Source organism: Budorcas taxicolor, chromosome 4, assembly GCF_023091745.1.
Source record: "Budorcas taxicolor isolate Tak-1 chromosome 4, Takin1.1, whole genome shotgun sequence".
Lineage (NCBI taxonomy): Eukaryota > Metazoa > Chordata > Mammalia > Artiodactyla > Bovidae > Budorcas > Budorcas taxicolor.
In genome coordinates, this window is record NC_068913.1 from 74,219,243 (window position 1) to 74,236,351 (window position 17,109).

The following is a 17,109-nucleotide window of genomic DNA, read 5'->3' on the forward strand; positions in this document are numbered from 1 at the left end:
ACTATATATTACTTGCTTTGTGTTTGATTCAGGAAGTTGATTCCTGTTTTCAAGTACCACAGTCATCATCAAGGTAGATTAGAGATATGAGTCCTTTGGCCCATATGGAGGGTTTTATTTTTTCCCTAGTGTTTTTATTGTAGTAAAAACACAACCTGATATCTTCCTGCCCAAGTGTACAGTGTACACTATTGTTAAAAGCATCTACAGTGCCTCATAGCAGATCTCCAAAACTTTTCCTCTCACATGACTGAAAATCTCTACCAGTAAACAGCTCTCCATTTCCTCCTCAGTGGCCCTGGCAACTACCATTCTACTTTCTGTTTCTATGAGTTTGACTATTTTAAATGCTTCATATAAGTAGAATCATGCAGTATTTATCTTCTTGTAATTAACTTAGCATCTGCTAAGTTGCTTCAGTCGTGTCCAACTCTGTGCGACCCCATAGACGGCAGCCCACCAGGCTCCCCTGTCCCTGGGATCCTCCAGGCAAGAACACTGGAGTGGGTTGCCATTTTCTTCTCCAATGCATGAAAGTGAAAAGTGAAAGTGAAGTCGCTCAGTCGTTTCTGATTCTTAGCAACCCCATGGACTGCGGCCTACCAGGATCCTCCGTCCATGGGATTTTCCAGGCAAGAGTACTGGAGTGGGGTGCCATTGCCTTCTCCTAACTTAGCATAGTGTCCTTGAAATTCAACCATGTTGCAGAATATGATAAGATATCCTTTTTTAAGGCTGGATGACAATTCATTGTATGATATATGCCACATTGAAAAACATTCATGTATTGATAGACATTTGGGTTGCTGCCACATCTTGGTTATTGGTGAATAATATTGCTGTGAACATGGGTGCAAATATCTCTTTGAGGTTCTGTTTTCATTTTTGAGGGGATATATATCCAGAAGTAGGGTTGCTAGATCATATGGTCATTCTATTTTTAATTTTTTGAGGAGACTCCACACTGTTTTCATGGCAGCCTCACCATTTCTAGTTCCCACTAATAATGTGCAGGATTTCCAATTTCTTCACATACTTGCCAACACTTATTGTCTTTTTTTTTTTTCTTTTTATAATGATAGCCATCTTGGCAGATATGAGGTGATACCTCGTTGTGGTTTGATTTGCGTTTTCCTGGTAATTAGTGACACTGAGCATTTTTTCATATACCTGCTGTGCATTTGTGTATCTTCTTTGTTAAAATTTTAGAGAATAACTTCTTGTCAGATATATGTCTTGCAAATATTTTCTCTTGTTCAGTGAGTTGCCTTTTCATTCTGTTGTTTCTTTGTGGTGCAGAACCTTTTTAATCCTACTTATTTATTTAGTTTTTGTTGCTTGTGCTTTTGCTGTCATAGCCATGAAATCAGTGTCAAGGCTAATGTCACAAAGCTTTCCCCTTAAGTTTTCTTTTAAGAATTTTACAGTTTTAGATCCTATATTTAAGTCTTTATTCCATTTTGATTTTTGTATATGGTGTGAGATAGGGTCCAATAATCACTCTTTTGCATGTAAACATCCAGTTTTCTCCAGTGGCTCAGTGGTTTAAAAAAAAAAAAGAAAGAATCCACCTGCAATGCAGGAGATGTGCAAGAGATGTGGGTTCGATCCCTGGATCAAGAAGATCCACTGGAGGAGGAAACGGCAGGTCACTACAGTGTTCCTGCATGGGAAATCCCAGAGCAGAGGAGCCTGCTGGGCTATAGTCCATGGGGTCACAAAGGGTCAGACACAACTGAGCACACACACATGCGCTAACATAGGACCATTTGTTGAAGAGGTCATCCTTTCTCCATAGTGTACTTTTGGCATTCTTGTCCGAGATCAGTTGACCAAATATGCATGGATTTATTTCTGGGCTCTATTCTGTTCCTTAGCCTCTGTTTTGAAGTCTATTTCTTCCAACTGTAAGGAATAGATGGTGAGGGCTGAAATCAAAGGTGAGTGTAAGCTTCTCTAAGACTCAAGTCTGAAAGAAGAAAATAGCATAAAAAAATACTTGTTAAGAATGCAGAACTAGTTTTGTGGATAAGCATCTATGCTCAATGTTATTTCAGGTGTCTTTAACACCTTCCTACTGCCCATTGAATGTACTTGGAGGGCTACAAATGAAATTCTCACAGTTTTTGCTAACTAACTGGTATGCTGCTGCTGCTGCTTTAGTTTGTGAAAAAAGTTGTGACAGCTAATAGTAACAGACCCATAGATGGTACTTAATATGCACCAGACTCTCTTCTAAGCACTTTATACATTTGTTTGACCCTCATAAAAGCCTCATTATCCATTGGAGGATACAAAGGAGATGAGAGAACTTGGGCAAGTGGGAGGAATCGAGAGCTGAACTCTGCTGCCTGGTCTGGTTCCCAGTGTCTGTGCCCCATGTCAGGGAGCAGGAAACTTTGTAAAGGACCAGAAAGTATATAGGTTTTATGGGCTCTACAGTCTCTGCGGCAACTACTCAGCTCTGCTCCTGTACCATGCAAGCATCCATAGACAATACACAGATAGATGGCTGTGGCTTTGTTCCAGTACAACTGTACTTATGGACACCAAAGTTTATGTCTCATAATTTTCATATGTCAAGAAATACTATTATTTATTTTTTCAATTATTAGGTCCTAGGTATGTAAAAGCAGGAAGTGGGGTAGATTTGTCCCTTGTATAGTAGTTGTCAACCACTGTGGCAGACCCCTCCAGGATTCTGGTTTATGACTCTGGGAGGATAGCGCTTTAACAAATGATTTCAGGGTGAAGCTAATGGATAAAGGTAGCTGAATCACCCTGAGGAATGCTGACCTCTCTGGGGTAGGATCCTGTGTATAGAGTTCTCAGACTCTTCCCCATTGCCCAATAAGCTGGTTGAAAGGAACACTGTGAAACTCTGACTTATTGGTTTCGGTCTTGCCCTGTATAGTAGTAGCCAGAGGGTGTGCCCCGTGATGACAAAGCTGGATGCAAAGCCAGCTTTTAAATGTTACTCACGTAACGTGGGTTCCTTTAATTATGTCTGAGTATTGTCAAGCCTGAAAACATTCAGGAAAAACTAAAGACTCAGTAAGAATTCTATAAGAATGGGGTGAATACAGGCAATTTACTTTTATGGTTTTGATATTCAGTCCAGTGGGAGCAGTGAAGGTAGAGAGTGAGAAAAGAGCAGCTTTACTGGGTTCTTTGTATGTGCCAAGTGTTGTTCTGGGTACTTCCTTATAGATGCATTTCAAGAAAATCACCTTGGAAAAGAGATGCAATTGCCCACATTTTATAGATGAGGGAATTGAGGCATAGGTAACTTTCCCAAGGTTACAGACCAGGTCTTGAGCTTAACTGATTTACTTAACTCTAAAGCATCGGTGTCTAAAATGTAAACAAACTACAAAGATACTAAACCAAGCTTACATTTTCCCCCGCATTATACTGCTTCCTGAGGAATCTGGGCAGAAGAGGAACTGCCAAAAAAGAATTTAGGTGCATAAAACCCTGCAGAGGTTATAAGTATCAGCCTTCAGCAAGACCACACAAATCATCAAAGATGTAATCTAGAGAAGGAGAAGCCATTCCTTGCCATTCCTTGGGTCTGTTTTAATTTTGAACAAAATAAAAACCCTAGTGGGATAAGAACTCATCTTATTCCTGTGCCTTCAAATCACAGAACTGTAGATACAGACAATAAAATCCTCACATAATTTAAAGAAACTCAGCAACAGAGTATGTGAGCTGTATAGTTATTAGAGGGATTCCTAACTGGTTTGGACAGTCTGGGGAGCTAGAATCCTGTGAATCCTGTGTTATTTGTCCTAACCATTTCCTAAGTCCTAGAAAAAGACTGTGGGAGTTATACAGCCATACCACAATGATTGAGGGTCCTGGCAGTAGCTTGGGTCAGAGAGTGCACAATAAGAGGTTTACATTTATTAATTATTTTTAAAATTGAAGTATAGCTGGTTTTCAATGTGGTGCTAGTTGCTAGTTTCTGGTATAGAGCAAAGTGATTGTGTTATATGTATACACACATATACACACATATATATATGCTTCCCTGGCGGCTCAGTGGTAAAGAATCCACCTGCCAATGCAGGAGACATGAGTTTGATCCCTGGGTCAGGAAAATCCCCTGGAGAAGGAAATGGCAACCTACCCCAGTATTCTTGCCTGGGAAATTCCATGGATGGAGGAGCCTGGTGGGCTATAGTCCATGGGGTTGCAAAAAAGTCTGATACAACTTAGCAACTGAACAACAAATAAACATACACACACACAGACACACACACACACACATATAAAATTTACCATGATGGTTTATTACAAGAAATTGACTATAGTTCCCTGTACTATACAGTAGGACCTTGTTTATCTATTTTATATATAGTTGTTTGTATGTGCTAATCCAAAATGCCTGATTATCTCACCCTCCATATTTCCCCTTTGGTAACTATAAGTTTGTTTTTTAAATTATAAGTTTGTTTTCTAAATCTGTGAGTCCGTTTTGTAAATAAGCTCATTTGTATCATATTTTAGATTCTACATATAAATGATATATGACATTTGTCTGTCTCTGTCTGACTTACTTCACTGAATATGATAAGCTCTAGGTCCATCCATGTTGCTACAAATGGCATTATTTTGTTCTTTTTGATGGCTCAGTATAGGAGGTTTTTAGACAGGCTCTGGATCAGAGTCATTCAGGGAAGACATTGGAATCACAGAAACATTTGTAATCAGCTTCCCCAACCTTGTTGTTTTACAGATGAGGAAACTAAGCCTGGGAGAAGGTACATGGCTCAAGCTCTTGAAGGCCTTGCCTAGCCTGATTTAAATATTTGGCTCTTCCAATTAAAATTGTGTGTTGATCTGAATATACTTCTCATAGAGGGTCTTGTTCTTTTGTGGTGTACTGTCCCCAGTCATTGATATTCCCACTTGGAAGACAAAAGGCATATGGATACTTTCTGTCCCTGAAGAAAAGTTTACATAAAGTATTGCATATGGCAGCCAGAAATGTCTCAGTCAGAGAAGTGCTGGAAGGAGTCCTCTAATGAAGTAACTGCCATTGTTTCGCCATTTCCTACAGTTGAATTAATCACAGGCCTAACATATCAGGAAGAAGTGAGCAATAACCTTTTCCGGATGAATGTCTCAGCTTTCATTTAACTCTTAATCTGCATCTGTCACTTCATGATTTGAAAAACTCTGCCTTAGAGAGAACTCAGATCTCCAACTTTGTGGAAAAATGATTGTTGGCAGCATCATCATAAAGAAGTGGAGCTGTATTCCCAGGTAGGAAATCACTTATGTTCAGTTCCCTGAGGATGAGTGTTCCTGAGAACGTTGGACTCCTTACTCGGTGTCCTCAACTCTTAAAGACATTGTGTTCTAGAAGCTGGGTATTTGCAACTTGGGATATATTTTCCTATAGAAGTCATTTTGTGACTGGTTCCTAGGCAAGCCCCTCAAAAGTTCTTCATAACCCTCAATATTTTTTCTGAAAAGAACCAGTCCTGGGGCCAGGGCAGAGCAAGGCAGGGGGTGGGGAGCACTCACTCAGGCTTGTTTTCTGCCCAGTTCCTTTATCCTGTGAGTCCTGATGCCACCAAGTCTACCCAGAACCGGGCAGGGGTAGAGGGTAGAGTCTCCATCAGCTCTATTACTATGGAGGTGGCATTGGTAGGGAGGAAAAACAGAAGAAAAGTTCAAACTAGAGCTCTGGGGAAGGAAGAATGACCCATTTTGACTCTAAGGCACCCAGGTAGAGAAGCTATTTCCAGAAAGCCAAACTAGTATGAAGCCTATACATAAATCAGTTATAATAATATGTAAATTGAGGATTTAATTAAAAGTAAAATAAACTCTTACTTTACTTATATATATATATATATTTCCCAGAAAGTAACTTGCCTGTTTTCATATAATGGGAAATCAATGGCAAATCTGAAAAAGGAATCTAGGTGAATTAATTCTCATGACTTATTTTGCTGGTAAAACACAAATTGTGATACTATTATAGTAAGCAAAGAATTAGTGCTCTTACACACTGAGAAGCATCCGTTTGTCAAGTATCTGTGGCTTCTTCCCAGGTGGCTCAATGTTAAAGAATCTGCCTGCTAGTGCAGGAGCTGAAAGAAATGCAGGTTCAGTCCCTGAGTGGGGGAGATCCCTTGAAAGAGGAGTAAATGGCAACCCACTCCAGTATTCTTGCAGGGATAATCCCATGGACGGAGGAACCTGGAGGCTACAGTCAATGGGGTCGTAAAGAGTTGGATACGACTGAGTGACTGAGCATGTATACACGAGAGTCTAAGACTCTCTATGGAAAAATCCATCTAACTATCTCAGTCTAAAACATATTATCAGAAGTGCTACAGGTATCTTAGCATCAATTCATGACATTCTTTGATGAATCTATTAGGATTACTGTTCTATGCAGCTACATCTGCTGTTTCCATTTTATTAAAATGGGAGAAGTAACTTGGACCCAAATTTCTCAGAGCAAAATAAAACAAAAAAAAGAAAGAAAGAAAGAAAGCTTTTCTCTTGGTAAATCAGGGAAATTTGGGAGAACTAAATTCTCTTGGAAGCCAAAGCTGCATATAACTTAATATTCTATTAGTCTATGCTAATATTCTCAATGGAGAAATCCAATTGTCATTTCTGTATACCTTTAAAAATCTCAAGGTTGAGAAGACATTTTTATATTTTAAAATAATTTTGTATACTAGATTTGTTCATTTCTGTGCTTCATTCTTAAATCTTGCTTCCCAAAGAGCGTTTAGATTATATTTTATAAAAATTTTAGCTCCCCAAGAGTGTTTAGATATTTTATAAATTTGGCATATTCTCAGCCAAAAACAATGAGTTAATAGAATTTCATAGATTAGGAACTTACATATTTTTTTAAATCAGTAGAACTAGAATGTTTGCATTATGGAACTAACCTTGCATACATATCTCTACTTACCTGCATCTTGATGTGAGGTCTTGGATGCAGAAACTTGTGATTCTTAGAGGAGCATATCCTTGCTGGATGGTCAAAGAGAATGATCAGGAAGTATAAACTGTAACAGCAGTTACATTCATCACTTTGCCCTCTTGATCCTTGGCAATCAGTAACCAACAATAAACACAGTCGACAATATAGGCAGTTTTCCCATTGGCCCCAGAGAGGTCTTCTATGTAACAGGTGTGTTTCAGTATTAGAACATATTACCTTAGCTAAGGCAGATAGGAGTCAACAGCAGCAGTATACATAGCCCAGTGTTTGAGAATCATTGCCCCCATCAGAGACTTCCAAAGACTTTCAGAGCTTTGTATTGCATCGGCAATGTGTGGGAGCTGGCCAGCAAGAGCCAATCTTCAGGAATTTTTCCAGACTATTGTTAAACACTGCCAATATTATAAATTAAAAATTTTAGCTTACTGAAAACAAAGCTATTAAATAATCCCAATGCATCACTTAATTATTTTTCTATACTTAAACTATGTAATGGGGGTAAGGTTGGACATTAATTTCCAACTGCAGGTTTGATCATACTGTGTCTGTTAGTAGCTTGAAATAGGCCATGGGGGCAGTATTTATTCCATGGATATCAACTTATACTTACAAATAAGAGATTGGTTTATTGTTTTATTGTTTGTCTATTCTAAACTTGGGAATCAGCAGGTTGGAGAAAATTTCATGTGTTAATTGTAAGTCTGGAGTAGACATGCAACAAAACAAAACACCAATCTCTAATTTGTGTGTGTGTGTGTGTGTGTGTGCGTGTGCATGTGTGTGTGTACTCAGCTGTGTCTGACTGTTTGAGACCTCATGGACTGTAGCCCACCAGGCTTCTCTGTCCATGGGGTTTTCCAGGCAAGAGTACTGGAGTGGGTTGCCATTTCCTTCTCTAGTGGATCTTCCCAAACCAGGGACTGAACCTGTGTTTCCTGCATTAGCAGGCAGATTCTTTACCACTGAGCCACCAGGGAAGCCCATTTTGACGGTGAGTGTTTAACAGTAAATCATATATCTGAACTGGCAGTCATTTATTGAGAAAGTGTTATTGCAACTTTATCCATCATTGTCCATTTCAACCACAAGTTTACTATGGATAAAAGAATCTTGTAAAACTAACAAAAACATTCTTTGAGAATCAAGTGGCTGTATGAAATTGACAATAAAATGTACTATATATTGCATCATTATTTATAAATTGTATGCTGCACATCCTTTATATCAGTAAGTGAAATTGAAGTCGCTCAGTCGTGTTCGATTCTTTGCAACCCCATGGACTGTAGCCTACCAGACTTATCTGTCCATGGGATTTTCCAGGCAATAGTACTGGAGTGGATTGTCATTTCTTTCTCTAGGGGATCTTCCTGACCCAGGGATCGAACCCAGGTCTCCCGCATTGTAGACAGACGCTTTACCGTCTGAGCTACTGGGGAAGTCCTATATCAGTAAAGCTTGTAATAATCTAATATGCCTGTATATGTGCATATTTTTTTTCCCTTGGAGAGCCAGTTGTTAAACATTTACCAGTACATCGCTGACTGCAGTCTAAAGGGAAAGAGAGTATCCTTCGGACTCAAGGAGTTACAGAACTATTTCTGAGTTTGAGGCTGGGAACTTGACATTGATTGCCAAACCTAAAGTAGCATGTAATGGGATTTTTAAGCACATGTAGGGAAAATTTCCTTCCCAGGTGGTGCTAGTGATAAAGAACCCACCTGCCAATGCAGGAGACATAAGAGATGAAGGTTCTGTCCCTGGGTCAGGAAGATGCCATGGAGGAGGGTGTGGCAACCTGTTCCAGTATTCTTGCCTGGAGAATCCCATGGGTAGAGGAGCCTGGTGGGCTGCAGTCCATGGGGTGGCAAAGCATTAGACGTGACTGAAGCAGCTTGCACATGCAGCATTTCAACAGTGTGTCTTCAGGGCCACTGCATGTGCCTTTCTGGTCTTTTCTTCCAGGATCTAGAGCAGCTATCCAGGTCTTCTAGGTGTCCTTCTTATGCCTCTGTGTCTGCCCAAAGTCCCTACTTCACAGTTCAGCCCTCCCTGAAGAGTTCTTGAGCTTTAAAATCATCACCATGCCCTATTTATTTATTTATTTTTTATTGAATATGTTGTTAGCTGTTTGTCATAAATAGTTTTTATTATGTTGAGATGCTCCCTCTGTAGCTACTTTGGTGAATTTTTATCATGAATGGATGCTATAATTTGTCAAATGCTTTTTCTGCATCTGTTGAGATGATCATGATGTGATTTTTATGCTTTCTTTTGTTCATGTGGTGTATCATGTTGATTTGCAAATATTAAACCATCCCTTGAATCACTGGACTAAATCACATTTGATCAAGGGTGAATGATCCTTTTTGTATATTGATAGACTCAGTTTGCTAATACTGTGTAGAACATTTTTGCATCTATATTCATCAGAGATATTGGCCTTTAACTCTTTTTTTTTGGTAGTGTTTTTGTCTGGTTTTGGTATCAGGGTAATGGTCATCTCATAGAATGAATTTGGAAGTAACCTATTTATAGTATCATTAATAGAACATGAGAGCATTTGGCTTCCCTGGTGGCTCAGACGGTAAAGCGTCTGCCTGCAATGCAGGAGACTTGCGTTCGATCCCTGGGTTGGGAAGATCCCCTGGAGAAGGAAATGGCAACCCACTCCAGAAATGGCAACCCACTCCAGTACTCTTGCCTGGAAAATTCCATGGATGGAGGAGCCTGGTAGGTTATAGTCCATGGTGTCGCAAAGAGTCAGACACGACTGAGTGACCTCATATTTATATATAAGTCTATTATAGAGAGGTGTGTAGGCTGTACAGTGTTACTGCATATCTCTCCCTCTATAGAACTGGACTGTAGACTGAGTTGTTAAAGTGATTATCCTCAGGTGTTGAGTTTGTGGACATTTTAATTTAATTTTCTTTGTGTATAAATTGTCATATTTTTAAATGACCATTAAAAGGAGAGTCCTCTTAATGGAAACAAAAAATACCCAATAAAGTTTGTAATGTTAGCAAAATCCTACCATTAACAAAATAAGAGACCACATACAAACTAGGAAAGATAGTTGCAACATCTTTCGTAATGGGTTTATATCCTACACAAATATAAATCATTACAATGAATCATTAAATTATTAAATATATCATTAAAATGATCAAACATGTATTTGATTGAGATTCATCCTGTCCTTTACCTACTCTGCATTTTGACCTACCACCCCCTCATATATAATTCCATATGCACGTACACACACCCTGCCCTTATCAACCTGCATCCACTCTTACCTATAATCCTATATCTACACATACACACCCTGGCCCACAGATACTTACTCTCACTTACAAACCTATATCTATACAGATCCACACTTGACCACACCTACCTACCCAACAATTTGATGTCACATTTACCAAAGGCTTATAAACTGTCTTAAATGAATGGTTAACCTAGATCCTTGGTTAATGATTAAAGCTGGAATTATGAAACCACCCTTTGGTTTACAGATAGTTTAAAAAGATAAAGTGATTTAAGAAGATTGAACTGTTAGCAATTTCTAAGTACTAAAAACTCAGGTCACCTGAGGCTCTATCCAGTGTCCTCACATTTATACCTTACCTGTCTATACACATCTGCTTAAATAAGACCTGCAGCTGCGATGATGTCCTTAGTGAATGCTTCTCTCAATTTGAAACTGAGATGTAAAACGAAAGTGAGACATATATGTCCCGTGGTGATAGATTACCCAATAACCATTGCATCCTGGTGATGGTTATCTGGAGCTTCCCAGGTGGCTCAATGGAAAAAATCTGCCTGCCAATGCAAAAAACATGGGTTCCATCCCTGGGTTGGAAAGATCCCCTGGAGGAGGAAATGGCAACCTGCTCCAGTATTCTTGCCTGGAAAATTCCACGAACAGAGGAGCCTGGTGGGCAGCTGCAGTCCACAGGGTTGCAAAGAGTCAGACATGATTTAGTGACTGAGCGAGCACACGTGATGGTTGGTTTAATATATATCCAGAATATATAAAGCACTCTTACAGTCCAATAGCGAAGAAAAACCCTCAAATGACCCAATTAAAAACTGAGCCAAGAACTTGACTAACCATTTCTCCAAAGAAGAAATACAGATGACTAACGCTCAGCACCATAAGTCATCAGGGAAATTAAAATCACACCCACAGTGAGATACTACCTCACACCCATTAGGACGGCCGTTATCGAAAAACAGAGCGTAGCAAGTGTTAGCCATTATGTGAGAAGAACCCTTGTGCACTGTTGGTGGGATTATAAAATGGTATATGGAGATACCTAAAAACATTAAAGCTACCATACCATTCAGCCATCTCATTTCTGGGTATATATCCAAAAGAATTGAAGACAGAATCTCCAAGGGATATTTGCATACCCTTGGACAGCAAGGAGATCAAACCAGTCAATCTTAAGGGAGATCAACCTTGAATATTCACCGGAAGGACCGATGCTAAAACTGAAGTTCCAGTATTTTGGTCATCTGAACAGACGACTCGTTGGGAAAAGTCCCTGATGCTAGGAAAGATCGAGGGTAGGAGAAGAGGACATCAAAGGATGAGATGGCTGGACAGCATCAACAATATAATAAACATGAACTTGGGCAGTCTTCGGGAGATGGTGAGGGACAGGGAGGCCTGGTGTGCTGCAGTCCATGGGGTCACAAAGAGTCGGACACAACTGGGGGACTGAACAACAACAACAACTTCATTGTTATTCACAATAGCCAAGATATGGAGGCAACCCGAATGTCCATCTACAGATGAATGGATTTTAAAAAATGTGATGCATATCATACATGGAATATTATCTAGCCTTAAAAAGAAGGAAAATCTATCAAACATTACAACAGTGATGAGTTCGAGGACATTGTACTGAGTGAAATGAGCCAGTCACAAAAAAGAGAAATACTGCATGATTTCACTTATATGAAATAGGTAATCAAGCTCATCGAAATAGAAAGTGGCGTGGTAGTTGCTAGGAGTGGAGGAGGAGGCAGATATGGAGTTGTTCACTGGGATAGCTTTCCAGTCACGCAAGGTGTAGATAGGGTTCTAGAGACCTACTGAGCAACCCTGTGCACACTGTATTGTACACTTAAAGATTGTTTAGATGGTAACTTGGTGTGTGTATGTGTGTGTGTGTGTGTGTGTGTGTGTGTGTGTGTGTGTGTGTGTGTGTGTGTTTTAACCACAGTAAGAAAAAAGAATGAGCATATAATCTAATTCTGGCCAGTGAGATTGGAAGGAAAGTCATGGGGGCTGGCAGGAGGACCTGTTTGCTTGCTCTTAAGAGAGCATTTGAAGAAGAAGTAGTTACCTGGAATTGCTACATGTGTTTCACTACTTTTCTGACACTAACATACATGCACCTGGAGACCCTCAGGGCACAGAGCCAGACCACTGACTTATGCAGCTGAAGTTGCCATACCTTTGAGCAACAGATTTCCTTATCTCATTTAGCTGAGTCACTGTCTCATGTTACTTGCAGCACATGTTACTTGCATCTTCCTTGAAAAATAGAGATGATTTCCAAGATATAATTTTATTCTCTAAGTATCTTGACAAATTATCTAAACTATATAGCTATTGAAAAATAGACCTAAAAATCTAGACCTACATTAGAGCTAGGGATTAATCTATACATTAGGATTACTTATTTAAAAATATAGAGAAGACTTTCTATTTTAAAATGCAGGTTTATTGATGTGTAATTTATATACAGTGAAATATCAGTTTTTAAATACACAATTTTGATTTTGACAAACATACTTGTTTATGGGTTAGTCTTTATGCCCTTTTACTAAGTAAAAAATAAATTATGATGCATTGTCCTAATTTCAGCTTTTGTTTGAGAAGAAAAATTCTCTCCATGGCATAAACTCTATCTTTTTATATTTGTAGCTCCAAATTAACTTTAAAGGAGCTGTGAAACCATCTGTAGAGACAGAGATAAGAGTCCAATTTAGATCAGTATCTCGAGTGCCCAGAAGTGCTCTATACACAGTCACATTATTTTATTATTATTTTTGGCCAGTCATTTCTATTCAAGTAACTCAGGACTTAGCTTGCAGGCCCTTACTTTGACTATTCTGTTCATATTCACTTTTGGTTCGAAATCTTTCCTTGAATCTTTATTTAACTAAGATGTATTTTCTGAATCTTTGCATAGCCACAAATCTGTGTTCAGCATGGGGTAGCTGGACTACAAGACTTTTCTCATTGGTCTGTGGATGCTGATCTGTCTTCTAACATCACAGTTGAGATGTTCATTACCAATCTCATTAATAGACAACTCATTTCTTCTTTGTGAATGCGTTGCTTGTAAGGTTTTCCCTTTATCTTTGGAGTTTAAGAATTTCTAGAATATACCTTGAGGTGTGTGCATATATATATATATATATATATGCTTTATTTTTATTTATTTTTTATTTTGGTATAGATGATTTATAATGTTTCAGGTGTATAGCAAAGTGATTCAGGCATATATATATATGTATATATATAAATGTGTATATGTATATTCTTTTTCAAATTCTTTTTCATTAAGATTATTATAAGACATTGAATACAGTGCCTGTGCTATACAGAAGGTCCTTGGTTGGTTATTTTTTATATAACGGTGTGTCTCTGTTAATCCTAAATTCCTAATATATCCTCCCCCTGCTACCTTTTGGTAACCATAAGTTTGTTTTCTATATCTGTGAGTCTGTTTCTGTTTTGTAAATAAGTTTGTTTGTATTATTTTTTAAAATTCCGCATATAAGTGATATCTTACGCTATTTGTCTTTCTCTGTCTGGCTTGCTTCTCTTAGTATGCTAATCTCTAGGTCCATCCACGTTGCTGCAAATGGCACTATGTCATTGTTTTTGATGGCTGAGTAATATTCCATATTATATATGTATATATGTATACACACACACACACACCTTCTTTATTCATCTATTAATGGACATTTAAGGTGCTTCTCGGAGAAAGCAATGGCACCCCACTCCAGTACTCTTGCCTGGAAAATCCCATGGATGGAGGAGCCTGGTGGGCTGCAGTCCATGGGGTCGCTAAGGGTCGGACACGACTGAGCGACTTCACTTTCTCTTTTCACTTTCATGCATTGGAGAAGGAAATGGCAACCCACTCCAGTGTTCTTGCCTGGGGAATCCCAGGGACGAGGGAGCCTGGTGGGCTTCTGTCTATGGGGTCCCACAGAGTCGGACACGACTGAAGTGACTTAGCAGTAGCAAGGTGCTTCTACGTATTGGCTGTTGTAAATAGTATTGCTGTGAACATTGGGGTGAATGTATCTTTTTTAATTCAAGCTTTTGTCTTTTCTTTTTGTCTTTTTGCCCTATATGCCCAGGCATGGGATTGCTGGATTATATGGTAGCTCTATTTTTAGTTTTGGAAGGAACCCCCATAGTATATATATATATATATTTATATATATATATATATATATTTAAAATCAGTCCTTCCTGGAACTTGTTGAGGCCTTGCTTTAGCCCTGGGAAAAATTCTTAATTCTTTAATGATAACCTGTTCCTTCTTTTATTTCTGAGTGTCTGTTTGCATATGGCATCCATTGGATTTATGCTTTAATTCTCTAATATTTCCCCTCATGAGTTTTTCTCTCTTTCCGTTTTTTTCTATGTTACTTGAAAGATCTTCTTCTTGGTCCCCCTTACCCTGAGCAGCTTTCAATACAGATACCCAAGAGCACTAGTTAGCACGTGTGTGTGTGTGTGCTGTTGCTTTAGTCGTGTCCGACCTTCTGTGACCCCATGGACACAGAATTCCGCAAGGGCAGATTTGAATAAGTGCTAATCTAGGAAGAGAAGGTATGCAAAGACAAGCGAAGTGTTCTCTGCTTAGCCCACCAGCCTCCTCTGTCCATGGGATTCTCCGGGCAAGAATACTGGAGTGGGTTACCATGCCTTCCTCTAGGGGATCTCCTGGACCCATGGATTGAACCTGTGTCTCTTGCAACTCCTGCGTTGCAGGAGGAATCTTTACTGCTGAGCCACTGGGGAAGCCACACTAGTAAGCACCTCAGAGTGAAACCCAGCTTTTGTACTCGCTTATCTCTTGAGATAAAAGGTCTAATGAATGCTATTTCAGATTGGAATAAAACCCCAGTTTACCAAAGAATGCACACTAGTCATCAGTTTTTACACAGAAATAGTGCAGTCTCAGACTTTATGAAGCAAAATTGATAGATCTACAAGGAGGAATGGACTAGTACAGCCTATTAGCAGTTATTACCCAACTCTCACAGACACTAGAAGATCAATTAAGCAGGAAATAAGAATAGAGAAGACTAGACTGACATCATTAACACGTAGAATCTAAAACACACACTGGATTTCCCAGATAGCTCAGTTCAGTTCAGTTCAGTTCATTTCAGTCGCTCAGTTGTGTCCGACTCTTTGCGACCCCATGAATCGCAGCACACCAGGCCTGCCTGTCCTTCACCATCTCCCGGAGTTCACTCAGACTCACATCCATCGAGTCCGTGATGCCATCCAGCCATCTCATCCTTGGTCATCCCCTTCTCCTCCTGCCCCCAATCCCTCCCAGCATCAGAGTCTTTTCCAGTGAGTCAACTCTTCTCATGAGGTGTCCAAAGTACTGGAGCTTCAGTTTTAGCATCATTCCTTCCAAAGAAATCCCAGGGTTGATCTCCTTCAGAATGGACTGGTTGGATCTCCTTGCAGTCCAAGGGACTCTCAAGAGTCTTCTCCAACACCACAGTTCAAAAGCATCAATTCTTCAGCGCTCAGCCTTCTTCACAGTCCAACTCTCATATCCATACATGACCACAGGAAAAACCATAGCCTTGACTAGGTGGACCTTAGTCGGCAAAGTAATGTCTCTGCTTTTGAATATACTATCTAGGTTGGTCATAACTTTCCTTCCAAGGACTAAGCGTCTTTTAATTTCATGGCTGCAATAACCATCTGCAGTAATTTTGGAGCCCCCCAAAATAAAGTCTGATACTCTTTCCACTGTTTCCCCATCTATTTCCCATGAAGTGATGGGACCAGATGCCATGATCTTCATTTTCTGAATGTTGAGCTTTAAGCCAACTTTTTCACTCTCCTCTTCACTTTCATCAAGAGGCTTTTTAGCTCCTCTTCACTTGCTTCCATAAGGGTGGTGTCATCTGCATATCTGAGGTGATTGATATTTCTCCCAGCAATCTTGATTCCAGCTTGTGTTTCTTCCAGTCCAGCGTTTCTCATGATGTACTCTGCATATAAGTTAAGTAAGCAGGGTGACAATATACAGCCTTGACGTACTCCTTTTCCTATTTGGAACCAGTCTGTAGCTCGAGGTAAATAATCGGGCTGCTAATGCAGGAGCCTCAGGTTTGATCCCTGAGTGGGGAAGATCCCCTGGAGGAGGAAATGGTAACCCACTCCAGCATTCTTGCCTGGAGAGTCCCATGGACCGAGGAGCCTGGCGGGCTATAGTCCCTGGGGTCACAAAGAGCTGGACCCAGCCGAGCGGCTGAGCACACACGGTACACAGATTACTGCCCACCTAACAGCAGTGCGCGCTCTTTGAAGCATGGGGTATCTGGAAATTGACCGTGCAACAGACCACAAAAGTGAAAGAAACTAAAACCTGACTTTATTAGCACAGTCAAAAGTCAGTTATTTGAAGAAATCTAATAACGTAGAAAAGTCTTTGGTATGATTGACCAAGAGCAATGGGAGCACAACATGCATATACCTTTTAACAGGCTCTGTGGTGAATGGCATAATTGTTCTCAGGTCATTACCACTTCCTATACCAGGAAGCTTTGTCACGTCAATTTGCAGTTTTCCTAGTAGAGTATATCCATTTCCATTCTTGATACAGCGCTGGGCCATGAGACTTACATTGGTTGATGAGTTTGAACTGACAGTGCTCCAGTTCTGAATCTGGTCCTTAAGAGGCATCATCTATTTCCACTTATCTAACATGAACTTCTGCCATCACCATGAGAACATGGCTCATATTTTTCTCATAGGTAGCCAGGTGGTCCAAGAAGCCTGTGAGATATACCTTCAGATATGGAGCCAAACCACCAAATTAACCAATTCC